This window comes from Ovis canadensis, chromosome 3 (genome assembly GCF_042477335.2).
Source record: "Ovis canadensis isolate MfBH-ARS-UI-01 breed Bighorn chromosome 3, ARS-UI_OviCan_v2, whole genome shotgun sequence".
NCBI classification, from domain to species: domain Eukaryota; kingdom Metazoa; phylum Chordata; class Mammalia; order Artiodactyla; family Bovidae; genus Ovis; species Ovis canadensis.
The window spans coordinates 62,307,897-62,322,806 of NC_091247.1; the positions used below are offsets into that span (position 1 = coordinate 62,307,897).

At 53.2% G+C, this 14,910-nt stretch overlaps 1 protein-coding gene across 1 annotated transcript in view; it reads right to left on the bottom strand.

The window, feature by feature from the left end:
* Positions 1-12,362, bottom strand: part of EDAR (ectodysplasin A receptor) — a 53,711-nt gene extending 41,349 nt beyond the window's left edge. The window contains exon 1 of the mRNA XM_069580425.1: positions 12,112-12,362. The gene's annotated coding sequence lies outside the window, so the exon portion shown is untranslated. The remainder of the gene's footprint in view (positions 1-12,111) is intronic.
* Positions 12,363-14,910: the final 2,548 nt, after the last annotated feature.

Sequence of the window (14,910 nt, forward strand, 5' to 3'; positions counted from 1 at the left end):
CACGCGTGTGCTGAGTCATGGGCCCCCGAGCTGGGAGCTGTGACTTCCGTTTACAGAGGAAATCAAAGCGGTGAGGAGCCTTCCCAGAATCCATGTGGGGAGCAGAGGGACACTGGGGTCTCTTCTGAGCCCCAGGCCCTCCCATCACTGCTTGTTGTCCAGGAGCCAGGGAGGCAGCTCAGCTCCCAGAGGTGGGGGAGGGGGGGTGCTCTACCAGTTCCGGGAGGTGGCTCAGGATGGAGGACAAGAACTGAGTCTAAAGAAGTGGTTTTCACTAAAACTTCTTACTGTAGAACAGACTCAGACCTCTGGGAAACCTCTGCAGCAAACACTGCAGAGTTGGAGTGTGTCTCATAGCTCGAGTCCCTTCTGTTGAGACCTTCTGTTAGTAGATGTGTTTGTCTCAGCAGATGAGCCAGTGTTGGCGCCTCGTGGTTATTACCAATGTCCATGCTTGATCACCTCTCCCTGCTTTTTCCTGTGGTCCCCTAGCTGTTCTAGGACCCCTCCTGGGAGGTCATCTCATCACATCAGCCCTGGGTGAGCTGCATCCCCGGGAGCTCCAGTTCCTTTATCGGTGGCTGGCTCAGCGAGGGGCTGGAAGGGGCCGACATGCCCATAGCTGACCCAGGGAAGGAGCTCGGTTGGGGGGCAGCTGTGTGGTGACGGGGGGAGTGGACGTTGTCTCTTGTGGGACTGTCCTCACGTTTGCAAGTGGATGAGCCGAGGTGAATGGACACGGCCCAGAGCTCTGCCCAGAGCCTCCCCAAGAGGTCTGGTGGCCTTTCACATCTGAGTCCTTGAAGAACATGCCCTTTCTGATTATTCTTTTTATTAAAAAAATTATTTTTTTTGGCTGTGCTGGGTCTTTGTTGCTGTGCACAGGCTTTCTCTGGTTGTGCCACGTGGAGGCTGTTCTCTAGTTGCAGCGTGTGGGCCTCTCACTGCGGTGGCTTCTCTTGAAGAGCATGCACTCTAGAGCACAGGCTCAGTAGCTATGGGGCACAGGCTTAGCTGGCGCCCAGCACATGGAATCTTCCTGGACCAGGGATGGAACCTATGTCCTCTGCATTGGCAGGCGGGTTCTTAATGACCGGGCCACCAGGGCAGTCCTGACGATTCTTTAAATAGGTGTTACGGTGGGCTCCGTGCTTTCTCACGGGAAGACCCTCTCACTAACACGCGATGTCTGAGCTGAGGGCGGCAGGGCCTTCGGTGTTTGTGAAAGGCCAGGAGGCCTCCCTGGGCTGAGAGGGAGGACCACCTTCTTTTGCTCAGCCTCACTCACACAAGCTAATCACGCTCTTAGCTCTCACTGGATGCAGGCTTCACACTGCACTGCAGGAGTGAATTCTGACCTAGACGGGGTTTAGGGCATCGTGGACCCACACCCTCAAGGAGCCTGTTTCATCCAGGATCTCCAGCCACTGTCGTCCTGTCACCCCAGGCTGCAGGGCACCGTCTTCCCCTCCTGGGGACAGGCGTCTCTGCAGGGCTGCCTGGGGGTCATGACCTCATGTCCAGGGGAGGCCTGCTGGCCTCTGTCTGCTCTGAGAAGAGCTGAGTATCTCCTAGATACACATTACTGGTTTTCAGGATACAGATGGATCCAGGCAGGGTTTAGGAGGTGTGTTTATGGCCTAAAACATACCCGTCCCAGGGCCAGACACCCCTTACACTTCTGCAGTTCCCAACAGTCACCATCTGACTAAGTGGCCAGGCCTCTTCTGTTGTCGTTTAGTCGCCTAGACATGTCCGGCTCTTTGTAACTCCACAGACTATGGCCCACCAGGCTCCTCTGTCCATGGGATTCTCCAAGCAAGAATACTGGAGTGGTTGCCATGCCCTCCTCCAGGGGATCTTCCTGACCTAGGAATCGAACCCACATCTCCTACATTGGCAGGCATGTTCTTTACCCCTGAGCCCCCAGAGAGGCCCAGCTCTCTCCTAAGTCTCATTAAATACAAGAAGGTCATTTTAAAAATCACCAAAAGATCAACTGGCTGGTTCTGGGGTCTTTGTAAGTCTGCACATTTGTGATATTTTCTTAAAGACTCAGTTTCACATTTTGTGCTGAGCAGGCCTCCGAGGGACCTTCATGTGTGGGAAACATGCAGATCCTCCCACGAAGGATGGAGAGCTTTAGAGAACGAGCACTGTTTGCTTTTAGCAGTGATTTTTATAAATCATTAACTTTGGCTAGTAAATATTAAATTAGCTGGTTAGAATCTGAGACGCAGTGAAGCGCGGCCACAGGAAATGGATTTTGAAGCAGTAGGAATGCCAAGCAGAAGTTCCGATGCTGGAGGCTTTCAGTGTGGCCTCTTGATGTAAAGCCAGAGAAAAGACAGAAAAAGCCGTCTGGAAGCAGGGGGCATCAGCGAATTTGTTAGCACAGCTGCAGACTGGATTAAATTAAACCCAACAGGAGAATAATCCACACACAGAGCTGAAGGAAGCAGATATTGTAAACGCAAATGAACACAATTTGAAAGTTTTCCAAAAGGAAACCATTAACCCTCGGGGGTTTTCAGCAGGGGTGGGGTACGTGCTGAGCAGACACTGAATCTCCAAGGGGGCTCAGGTGTCTGCTGCTTCCTGAAGCCGAGAAGCGCCAGCCCCAAAATGATGCCCCATGATGAGGAAACAGGTTCACCCGAAGCTCCTGGACGCTGAGCCATCCAGGCTGTGAAGACTCCCCCCGCCCCCGACTCGTGCATTTGTTCATCTTCCTCCCCGAGAACTAAACTCAACTCCTAGGACAGACACAACTCCCTGGCTGTTGGCTAAGGGGTTGTCCAGCCGGGAGGCTGAGAGCCAGGCTGGCCGCTTGTCTTTGGCTGCTGTCTGCCCCCTTCGCTGGGGCCACAGGAGGCCCTACTCCACCACCTCCCAGCCTGGTCCCTGCCTCATCGCAAGCTGCTTGGCTGTTGCATTTCCCACATGTGTATCTTACACACGGCACCCCAGGAACAGAGCGTGTAAGGCAACACCCCCTCCCTGCCCGGAATTCTGAGGCCAGAGCTGCGCTTTGTCCAAAACACCAGCAGTGAGGAGGGCACGGGGAGGGAAGGGTGGAGAGAGCCCTGGGTGGGTCGGGGTCAGGGGGAGACACGTCAGTACTGGGGGATGCCGCTCAGTGGTCATCAGCGCCTGGCCGGCTGGGGAGGAGCTGGTGCTCTCACCCTGAGGACCACTGGTCCCTCGAGCAGAGTTCGGTTTTTTTTAAAGATTTATTTGTTTACTTTTGGCTGCTCTGGGTCCTCGTTGCTGCTCGGGCGTTTCTCTAGCTTGGCCAGCGGGGCTACTCTTGGCTGTGGTGCTCGGGCTTCTCACTGCAAGGGCGTCGCTTGATCCGGAGCATAGGCTCTAGGGTGCGCAGGCGTCAGCAATCGTGGTGCACAGGCTTAGCTGCTCCTCGGCACGTGGGGTCCTACCCGACCAGGGATCGGACCCGTGTCTCCTGCACTGGAAGGCGGATTCTTTACCACAGAGTCAGCAGGGAAGTCCTGGAGTTTATTCTGACCATGTTTCCTGACAGCGGGCAGGCCATGGGATGGGATATCGCAGTCCTTGTGCGGGCCCACTATCAATGTCTGTCCCCAGCTGCCCCGTGCTCTCCATCTGAAGCCCAGGCTGGCTGGCTCTTGGTTGTTCTTTAACCTGAGCTCCTTCCATCTTCTCCCTCAATGTGCTTCAGTGATTCCAGACAGATCGGGGTTCTCAGGACAGTCACATCCAAAACCTCCTCCCTGAGGGCCCAGGAGGAAGCCTCCCTCCGGTAGTGGCAAAGTACCCACCCCACGCCCTGCTGTGACCCCAGTCTCCAGACAGACTCTGATCACATGATAGGGCTGGGCTCACACTCCAATGGGGACGTTTATGCAGTGCTGTGTGAGCGTGGCTTACAAAGGAGTTTACATGGACTGTGGCCGGGGAGGGCTTCTGTGATGAGGTGGTGGGTAGCAGAGACCCAAGGGGTAAAGGAGACACAGACGTCCTGGGCAAGAGCTCATTGGCAGGAGAACAGCCGATGAAGCCCCTGTGGGTCAAGGTGGGGGGTGCAGCAGGAGGCTGGAGTGTCATGGGCGGGGGCAGACAGGCACCACGCTCCGTGGGGCTCGCCCACCCTGCCCCATCCTCCTCGGGGTACTTGCCCCAAGCCACATGCTCTTGGGCTCTGGTGCCCAGCCGGCAGGGGCAGCTGCCCCAGGATCTTGTGCTCAGCCCATCCAGGGCTTTAGAAATCTCTCCAATTCGCCCCACTCCCGAAACGGTTATGATACAAACTTAAATTTCCATCTAATCTGCAGCTGCCGCCCCACTCCCTGATCTGCCGTCTGGAGGAGCCGGGGGAGGGGGGACACTGCCACTTAGCAGGATGAGCTCCTGGGCGTCCCTCACCCCTGAGCCCCTGCTGGGCATCCAGGAAGGAGTGATGGCACCCGATTTCACAGAGTGAATGAGAGGGGAACCCTGGAAGGCAATCAGTCTCCAGAAAAGGTTGCTTCATATAAACATTTTTTGGGCACCTATTGCATGCCAAATAGATGGGGAAACAATGGAAAGAGTGACAGACTTTATTTTGGGGGGCCCAAAATCACTGCAGATGGTGACTGCATCTGTGAAATTAAAAGACGCTTGCCTGCTCCTTGGAAGAAAAGCTATGACCAACCTAGACAGCATATTAAAAAGCAGAGACATTACTTTGCTGACAAAGGTCTGTCTAGTCAAAGCTATGGTTTTTCCAGTGGTCATGTATGGATGTGAGAGTTGGACTATAAAGAAAGCTGAGTGCCGAAGAATTGATGCTTTTGAACTGTGGTGTTGCAGAAGACTCTTGAGAGTCCCTTGGACTGCAAGGAGATCAAACCCATTAATCCTAAAGGAAATCAGTCCTGAATATTCACTGAAGGGGCTGATGCTGAAGTTCCAATACTTTGGTCACCTGATGCGAAGAAATGACTCATTGGAAAAAACTCTGATGCTAGGAAAGGTTGAAGGCAGGAGGAGAAGGGGACAACAGAGTATGAGATGGCTGGATGGCATCACTGACTCGATGGACATGAGTTTGAGTAAACTCCGGGAGTTGGTGATGGACAGGGAAGCCTGGCGTGCTGTTGTCCACAGGGTCGCAAAGAGTCGGACATGACTGAGCGACTGAACTGAACTGCATGCCAGGCACCTGCTCCAGACCAGAGGGAGCCCCCATGTTCAGAGAGGGCACGGCCACAGCACAGGGTGGCTGGTGGACCCCACTGTCCAGTCCCACAGGACTCTGTCCTCTTGTTTGTGCGACTGTCAGGCTGGTTTTCATTTAAGGTGTGTACGTGTGTGTTCAGTTGTATCTGACTTTGCCACGCCATGGCTTGTAACTGGCCAGGCTGCTCTGTCCGTGGGACTTCCCAGGGAAGAATGCTGGCATGGGCTACCATGTCCTTCTCCCGGGGGTGGCCCTGACGCAGGGACGGTGCGCATCTCTTGCATCTTCTGTGCTGGCAGCGGATTCTTCACCGCTGCGCCACGTGGGGAGGCGGCTATGTTTATTTTTGGCTGTGTCGGGCCCTCACTGCTGCCTGGGCTTTTCTCTAGGCATGGTGAGCAGAGGCTGCTCTTCCTTGTGGTGCTCAGGATTCTCATTGTGGTGGCCTCTCTTCTTGCAGAGCATAGGCTCTAGGCACACAGGCTTCAGTGGTTGTTGCATACGGGCCTAGCTGCTCAGTGGCACGTGGATTCTTCCCGGATCAGGGATCAAACCCACGTCTCCTGCACTGGCCGGCAGATGCTTCACCACTGAGCCACCTGGGAAGTCCCTGTGAGACTGTTTGCGCTGGTTCATTCTTTCCATCCTATGAGCCATGAGAACAGAAGTCAGGCCTTCTTTCTCTTTTGGATCCTCTTCCAAAACCTTCAGCAAGATTCAGAGCATAAGAAAGCATCCACTGAGGCCCCAAGGAGCGTTCTTCAGGTAACAGGAAGGATGGCCCCATTTGCACCATCCAGGGTCCTACTGAGAACCCGGGAGATGGGCGGAAGGATGCTCGCTGCAGGAGGCCTGCGCCTCCAGAGGCCCTTCTTTGATTAACTGATGCCTCAGGAGGTACACAGCCAGCTCCTTAAGGCACATGAATGCATGTTTGTCGGTGTCTCAATTCTGTTGATTCTGTAAACATAAGGAGAGGCCGGCATTCTGCTGTTCTGACTTTTGCAATCGTCACAAAATAAATATTTGCCTTCAAAAGCAACAACTGGGAAAGCCATCAGGGTAATAATATTCTCAAGCGCCGCCCCCACGTCCCAGCCAGTCGTGAAGTGAGAGCTGAGACCCGCGTGTGGTCTGTTTGGATGATGATTTTTGTGTGGAAACTTGAGGCTGGAGACTGACAGGCAGCAGTTTGAGAGAAAGTGTGGTTTCTGGGTTTTTAACACCTGTGTGCTTGCTCAGTCGTGTCTGACTCTTGCAACTGCATGGACTATAGCCCACCAGGTTCCTCTATCTACGGGATTTCCCAGGCAAGAATACTGGAGTGGGCTACCATTTCCTATTCTAGGGGTTCTTCTTGACCCAGGGATCGAACCCACATCTCCTGCATTGGCACGAGATTCTTTGCCAATTGCGCCACCTGGGAAGCCCCTTTAAGAGTCCACTTAAAACTGAATGTCCCCAGTCACAGGGACATTCTGCCTTGGTTTCCTCTGACTGTAAATGAGGAGCAAAATGGCTTAAATGGTTGCTAACAGGGCATGAAGTCATTTGCTCAGACCTTGGGGTCATGGGGACAGGGCTGGGCCTGCCGGAGCCACTGGGGTAAATCAGGTATCTTTTGTGTGTTTGCACATCTTAGGGACGGATCTCTCTCTCCAAATCCCCCTAAAGAATGAGCTGAAATTCAAAGAGGTTCTGCTGAAATTAAAAGACATGGGTTGGACGATTTATCTCCCTGGCCTCTTCCCACTTGGGTCTTCCCTTCATGGAGATGCCAGCTTTCTGCAGAGGACTGAGTGTCTAAACGGCCCTGGAGTATGCATTCTGAGAGATTTTCTTCATTTTATGGGCAGGAAGTCTTAGGAACAGCCACTCTGAGCCATTATTAAGAACTAAATCTTAAAGAAAATGGACCTTGAGAGTCATGATGTGCCTTTGAGAAAGTATATTTCAATATTTTTAAAAATTAGGGCTTTTCTGGGACTGATGTGATGTTCGTTAGGTAAGAACACAGGCCTCATACAAACCATTAAAACCATAAACAACATCTACAAGGTCAACAAAACCACCCCAACCAATAGACATTTGCATCCATCCCATCCCTCGCCATGGTCTGTGGTACCATCAGAGGGCTGACCGGATGCCAAGTGGACGAGCCCCCCACCCCCCACCCCCAGCTCATCCTCAGGACCTGTCTGTGAGCTCTCACTGCCCTGGGCACCCCAGAGACCCTTCCTCTAGGATGACTTCCTGCCCAATCCATTTCCGTGGTCCTGTTGCTTGGGAAAAAATTTACACCTGCCAGATGCCAGTGTCTACCTGCTGGTTGGGCCAAGCAGCCAAGTTCTCCTAACTCCTCAAGGGCCAAGTACAATGGACAGAAGCAGCTCTGACTCACCAGCTGGGCGCTAAACCCCCCTGACTCAGTTCCCCAAAAGCTCCCTGGACGGAGGAGGAAGCTTCCAAACTGACCCATCAGGGCACTGCTCTGTCCACCCAGCTCTGTCTCTCCCCCAGTGCTGGGAAATGTGTCCCCATCTCTTCAGGAGAGCATGGGAGTGGAGCCGTGAGGGGCTCTGGGCTGACTGGGAGCATCTGGTCCGGCTGTGAAGGGTGGAAGGCCATATATCTGTCTCTACAGGAATGTTAAGTGTTTCCTTCCAGTTTGAAACTTTAAAAAATAAAAGCATGTTTCAAGTTGAAATCTTTAAACATTTTCTCAAAAAGGGCCCCTTTGTCATTGTTAATTTCTAAGAGAGCCAATGTTGGGTTGAAAGCCCAACTGCCTCCAGCCCCAGCAGCCCCACCAGGGTCCTCAGAAAGAGGCTACCTGCAGACTGACTCCTGGGGGCGGGTTTCACATATACTCTCTGGCCTTGCTGTGGGCACCGAGGGCCTTAGAATGACACTGTACCATTTAGCCAGCCTTCCCACTGCCCTCAGCGAAGGCAGCCGTGGCCTCCAGCCCTGCTTCTTCCAGCCTCAGTCTCCCCTTATCTCCTGTTCCCCCTCTTCCATCAGCTGTAGCCACACTACCTTCCTGCTGGGGTGGGGCGTCTCAGGTGCACCCCCACCTGGCCACCCCTCAGACTGTACTGCTCAGGAGGGGCCCTCACTCTGATGCAGGCTCTTCTCTGCCCATCTGTGTGTTTGTTCCTGGTCCAAGGTTTACTGAAGTGCCATTTTGGTGTCTGGACTGTGGCTCTGCTCTCCTTGCTAGGAGGCCAGCACCCCAAAGCGGGGGCATTTCCACCACTACCCGTGGAGCACCATGTCTCCAGTCCCAGGGCAGTGCCTGCACCCTAGCCAGTGCTCAGAAAAGGTTTGTCAGATGAATAAACGAACATTCAACGTACTCGGAGACTGAACAACCACAACAACGAGACACACACTAAATCCGCCATGAAATCCTACCTTCTCTCTCTTGGGTGCAAAGTTTAAGAACTATGGAACTGGAAATATAGCATCATGGACATTTTAGTGGGAAAGATTTGGCCCAACAGCTGTCAAACCACGGCCTCTCGGTTTGTGTCTGTAATCTGAATTTGTGTGTCTGTCTTCACGTCCTGAGAAAGTGCTTTATGGCAGGATTAAGGCACTGTTGGCAGAATTTTCTCCCTATTGTTTTCGGGTGACTACTGTCTTATTTCAGTGTTTGGGCTCACCTTGCAATCGCTATATCCAGCCTCAGAAATGTGTCAGCCGTGAAAGATCTAGAAACAGCACAGCTGAGCAGGGTTTCCGAGCACAGTGATGGCAGCTCCGCCCATCGGGAGAGGGGCTTCCCAGCTGTGCACAGCCTCGCCAACTACAGGGCATGGCCTGTGAGTGACTGGGGACTGGACTCAGGGGAGTGGGTCACGGCTGCCCTCTCACCTGAGCGCATTTCCCCATGGAAGCCCCGGCACCACCGTCCTGCTGGACCCATCTGCTGGAGACAGAGTTCTCCGAGAACTCTGTACCCAGGACTCCAGGCATTTCTGGGGCCCCTGGTATCTGCCTTTCCCACCCTGGATGACCGGGCACCAGGCTTGAAGGAGCACCAAGTCTCCGAATCCAGAGGGGTAGCTCTGCCAATGGGATCTACCCCACAGTGGGATTAGAACTGCCAGCGACCTTTCTCTGACTCGAAATATCCCACCCACCACCCACCGTGGACACCATCACTGAGCGCCCTCCACTCTCGAGGGGCACTGAAGCCGCCTTGGGGGATAGGATCCCTCACCCACTCTCAGGCCAGGCCCACCCTGCCGCGAGATCCTGGCTGTGCTTTTCCTGAGCTCCGACCTCGGTGGGATCACCCACCCAGGGTAACAACTCTGCTCCTGGGACAGACCCTGGAGAGGAGGTCAGTGCAGAGCTGTCTCACTGTTCCTGCTGACAGAGGCCAGGCCTGAACCCCAGGGCCACGTGAATACCTTTCTTTGTTGCTAGAATCATCAGACTGAACCGCCTGAAATCCCTGTGGTCACCTGTCTGCACTGCAGAGAGACAGCCGCACTTCATTTGCATCTTGCTTTCCTGTGTCACCAAATCGTTGTGGGGGCAGCTCCCTGAGATAATGCATAGTGTCAAGGGTGACACTAGCCCTGAACTTGAGGCTGACCTTTCTTACCTGGGATGTTGGGGCTGACACGACCCTGAACCCGAGGGGTGTGCCTGGGGTGTCTGGCACCCTCTCGGCTCGTCCCCACAGAGGCAGCGGCAGCAGGTCTAATCTCTGCCGACTTTCCACCTGCAAGGTGTGCAGCAGGAGCCTGAGCGCCCGTGCTCCACCCCCAGCCACTCTGGGGTCACACCGTCACCTGCCCTGTGGCCGGGCATCCCTTCCCCTCTAGGCCTTGATTCCCTTGTTTGAAAAGCAGAGAAGACAAGCGTGAAAGTGTGAAGTGTAGAAACGCAGAGCAGAGGCTAAGTGCCCACATGTTCATTATCCCTCGCTTTATTTCAGGCAATAAAATTTGAGACTGAATAAAATTCTAGCCCACGCGTGTGAGCGCACGGCGGACAGCATCCTCACTGTGACAGAGGGCCTCCACCTTTGTTTCCTAACTGATCTAATGCACTAAGTGAGCTTAATGCAAGTTAATTAACGATGCTGTTGGCAGGCGGAATTACCTGAGCAGAGTCTCGAAGAGCATCAAAGCCAGGAGCCGGCAGGTGTCGGCCGGGACAACTGAGGAAAGCAAGCCCCAGAGGGAAGCTCGGGAGGCGTGCAGGCAGGACCCGGGGGCCAGGAGGGGACCGCCGGCTGAGCACTTCAACACTGGGCCAGCTTCCAACATGCCATCCTGTTTACAGCTTCTGTGTTTGAATTTCAGGTTTACCTGAGTCTTTGAAGCTGGGTTCCTGGGCATTTCCTTGAGAACAAACTTCATTTTTTTTGCAAACTGCAGAAGTTAGGAAGAAAACTTTGGTGACCTGTCTTCCATCTATGGTCCTTGGGGACCTCAGGAATTTTGATGGGAGGAGGATGCCCCCAGTTAAAAGAGCTGGTGGGGTTTACATCCTGGGATGTAGGGGTCAGACTAGGGCTGTGCATGGCAGAGCTGCATGAGGGGCTGGGGTTACACACTGACACCCAGGGAAGAGGGCGAGGCCCCCTTCAAGTCTGAACTTCACAAATATGAATCTTCCACAAAGCGAATACCTTGTTTACTTTCAGAAACTGGATGGTAATCAGAGAGTGAAGTTCAAACATTTCAGGGAAATTTTATTTACTTTTTCCTCCAAAGACATGTGCTTCCAGGACTGCCCTCCAAACGTGCTGTCATGGGACTGTCCTTCATCGCCTGGCTCACCTGGGGGAGGGGATAGGGGCAGAGAGACCCCAGCTGAGCAAGCCCAGGCAGGGCCTATCCTCTCCCCGGTGACAACGGACCTGGGGTGTCATCAGGATGAACACCCATTCCCCAACTTTGTAGAGTAGCCCTCTCTACGGCAGACCCTGTCAAGATGTAACTTGGAAGGTATTAAGGCTTAGAGATCTCAGAGTTGGGCAGGAAATATTTCTGTTATCTGAATTGATTCTTTTTTCTCCTTTGGTTCATCATGGTTTTTCCCTCTTTAATATCTGAATCAGCTGCAGTTTCACCCTTAGTTGCAAAGTGTCTCAGCACAACTTCAGAACCTCAGACAGGATGGGCTGAGCTTCCTCTCTCATCACGATTACCCCCACCCCCGACTCCATCAAACTCCCCTGATGGATGGAGGGACTTTCACTCCTCCTCACTCACCCCTGTGGCTTTACCGTCCCTCTCGGACCCTCCCCCTCTGTCCCGCTCCCCAACACCTCCAACCTCCTGGGAGAAGCAGGTACAGTTACGGTGGCGGAAAGATGGGGAATCAGTGGCTCTGGGGTGGGAACCCTAGTTGCCCCTGAGCTGTCAGGGTATTGAGCGGAGACTCATCTGGAGTGACAGCCGGAGCCACCAGACAAGTATCTCCCCCCAGTCACTCTCTGTCCCCACACCCACCCCAAAACATGGGGGCCACAACTTTGGCCTTGATTCAGAACCACCCAGGAAGGTGGCTCTGGGGACATTTGGGGACCCCCGCTGCTGCACACAGCTCACGGTCCTGGAACAGCACACCTCCAGGCTCCAGGAGACTCCAGGCTCTCAGCACTGAGCCCCCAAACCTGCTGAGCACACAGATGCAGCTCTTTCACCAGACACACAGCTAGTAGCAAAATGGGGTGTCTGGTGTTTCCCTGAAAACAAAGGAACACTCTCAGGTCTTAGAACCAGTAGCACAGACGCATGGTAATCGGGAAAGCTTGTTGAAACGCAACCCAAAAATGACACGCATTTCAAAAATGCACCTGGGCTGTCCCGGACGGTGACACCTCCATCTCATCCATAGCCCAATCGCTTAGGAAACCATGAGAGAAGGATAAGCCTTACCTGGACCCCACCGGGGGGTCTGTTTCCAATCCCAGCAGAAGATGGTCCTTGAAGAAAGCCAGGCTCCGTTCCGTTGTGGCCCCTGGGCTCACAGGTGGCTGCAGGCCGTGTCCAGGGAGCAGGTGCTGGCAGGGCAGGCGGCCACAGAGCTGCCTGGGCTCCGGTCGCTCACCGTCAGCCCACTTCCCTCCGCTCCCAGGACGCCGTGCTCTTCCCTGACTGCCTGTCCCCTCCCGGGCCCTCCCGCGTGCGGGCTCACCTGCGCCCTCTAGAGGCTTCTCCCTGCAGCAGCCACCAGTGTTGGGCGGGGGCGTGGAGGCGGCGCGGGATGGGGGGACAACTCTGCTCCGGCCCACTGCACCTGCTCTGACTTCCTGCCCAAAGACGCCTTTGGAACTATAAAATCATTGACTCCCTTTTCTTAGGGGGCGGGGGTCTTGCTTCACTTCAAACAAGCAAAGCCTTTGGGCACAAGAACAGCAAAAAACTAAATTGGCATCAAAATCCTGTCGTCCCTTTTTCCTGCTGCCTTCAATCTTTCCTAGCATCAGGAGGGTTTTTTCCAGTGAGTCAGTTCTTTGCATCAGGTGGCCAAAATAATGGAGCTTCAGCTTCAGCATCAGTACCTCCAATGATGATTCAGGACTGATCTCCTTTAGAATTGACTGGTTGGATCGCCTTGCAGTCCAAGGGACTCTCAAGAGCCTTCTGCAACACCACAGTTTAAAAGCATCAGTTCTTCAGCACTCAGCTTTCTTTACAGTCCAACTCTCACATCCATACATGACTACAGGAAAAACCATAGCTTCGACTAGATGGACCTTTGTTTGCAAGATAATGTCTCTGCTTTTTAATACAATACCTAGGTTTGTCATAGCTTTTCTTCCAAAGAGTAAGCATCTTTTAATTTCATGGCTGCAGTCACCATCTGTAGTGATTTTGGAGCCCAAGAAAATAAAGCCTGTAACTGTTTCCATTGTTTCCCCATCTATTTGCCATGAAATGATGGGACCGGATGCCATGATTTTTGTTTTTTGAATGTTGGGGTTTAAGCCAACTTTTTCACTCTCCTCTTTCACCTTCAAGAGGCTCTTTAGTTCCTCTTTGCTTTCTGCCATAAGGGTGGTATCATCTGAGGTTGTCAATTTTTCTTCTGGCAGATAATCACACAACCCATGTAACTCTAAAGAATCATATACCCCCTGTGACTACAGATAACCATAGACCCCCCATATAACTCTAGATAACCATATACCCTCTTCAACTGCAGATAACCATACACCCCCTATGACTGCAGATAACCATAGACACCCCATATAATTCTAGATAACCATATATACCCTGAATGAGGCGGGCATCACCAGATTTTATCCACCGATGTGAGGTTCTGTGTTTATTTAACAGAACTTGGTCAAACCCAACATGTGCGGCTAATAAAGAACTAAGTCTAGCTACTCTTCTCCGTTTGCCCAGGGTTTGTACCCTGGACACTGCTTCTCACAAAAGAACCCTCTCCAGGGAGGGGGAACAGACATGGTGCAGAGGAAACTGCAGTCAGGGATGGGTGGGGGCAAAGTGAGCATCCAACTATGCCCTTAGCTCCCCCTGCTTGCCTCCCTGTGACATCCACTCCTGCCCCCCAGTGATGTCAGCAGTAAACAGAAATATAATAAAATTGATCCTCCCATGAATGACCTTGGGGGCCTGAGCAGCACAAAGGTTCAAAATGCTAAGTCTTTTCTGTGACCCGCAATGTTGTCATTCAGTCTCATAGCACAGACCAGTGTGCTTTTCTAATAAAGGGAAACATATGAGTCTTATAAGACCTATTTGCAGCAGAAAAACTAAGAGAAGGGGGAAAACTGAATTTGGAAATACAAAATATTGACATCTTCATTTAAACATCAACAAATTCACTTTCCAGTATGCAAGCTCATATATCTCCCAGTATTCATGGCTTTGGGGAAATGGGACAGTGGCCCAAGAAATGGCCACTGTGTTATCAGTGGGAGCTCTCGACATTTGGGGAGTGTGCGCCCTCAGTATGACCAGGTCACGGCGTCAATTCAGTGCATTATACATAACAGTTTATTAATGCAATCTTTAGCATATTTATGAGAAAGTTTCAGAGTATAGCTGAAGGCAGTAAAAGCATCAGTTTACGAGGATAACGTGTTCTGGGTGGTGTTTAAGTCCACAGCCCTTCCTCCTTACCTGTCCTCAGAAACTTGGCAACAGAGGTAAGCCCGAATGGGTCCATTTTAACAGGGATCCCCCCTGGCTGGCCGAGTTGCCCCCCAGTCTCTATCTCAATGCTCCTGTGGATGGAGTACCCTTGCGGTTCCCTGCGGCTACCACTGCAGAACTGTCCCCAGAGCCAGCACGGGGCAAGGAGCAGCGGGGTTTCCAGAGAGGCTACTTCATCTGATGGGGGCTTCCAGAGGGGCTGCCTCATCTGTGGGGGTCTTCCAGAGAGACTGCCTCATCTGTGGAGGGGGGGAGGCTTCCAGAGGGGCTGCCTCATCTGTGGGGAGGCTTCCAGAGGGGCTGCCTCATCTGTGGGGGGCTTCCAGAGGGGCTGCCTCATCTGTGGGGGGGCTTCCAGAGAGACTGCCTCATCTGTTGGGGGGGAGGCTTCCAGAGGGGCTGCCTCATTTGTGGGGAGGCTTCCAGAGAGGCTGCCTCATCTGTGGGGGGGCTTCCAGAGAGACTGCCTCATCTGTGGCGGGGGGAGGCTTCCAGAGGGGCTGCCTCATCTGTGGGGGGCTTCCAGAGAGACTGCCTCATCTGTGGAGGGGG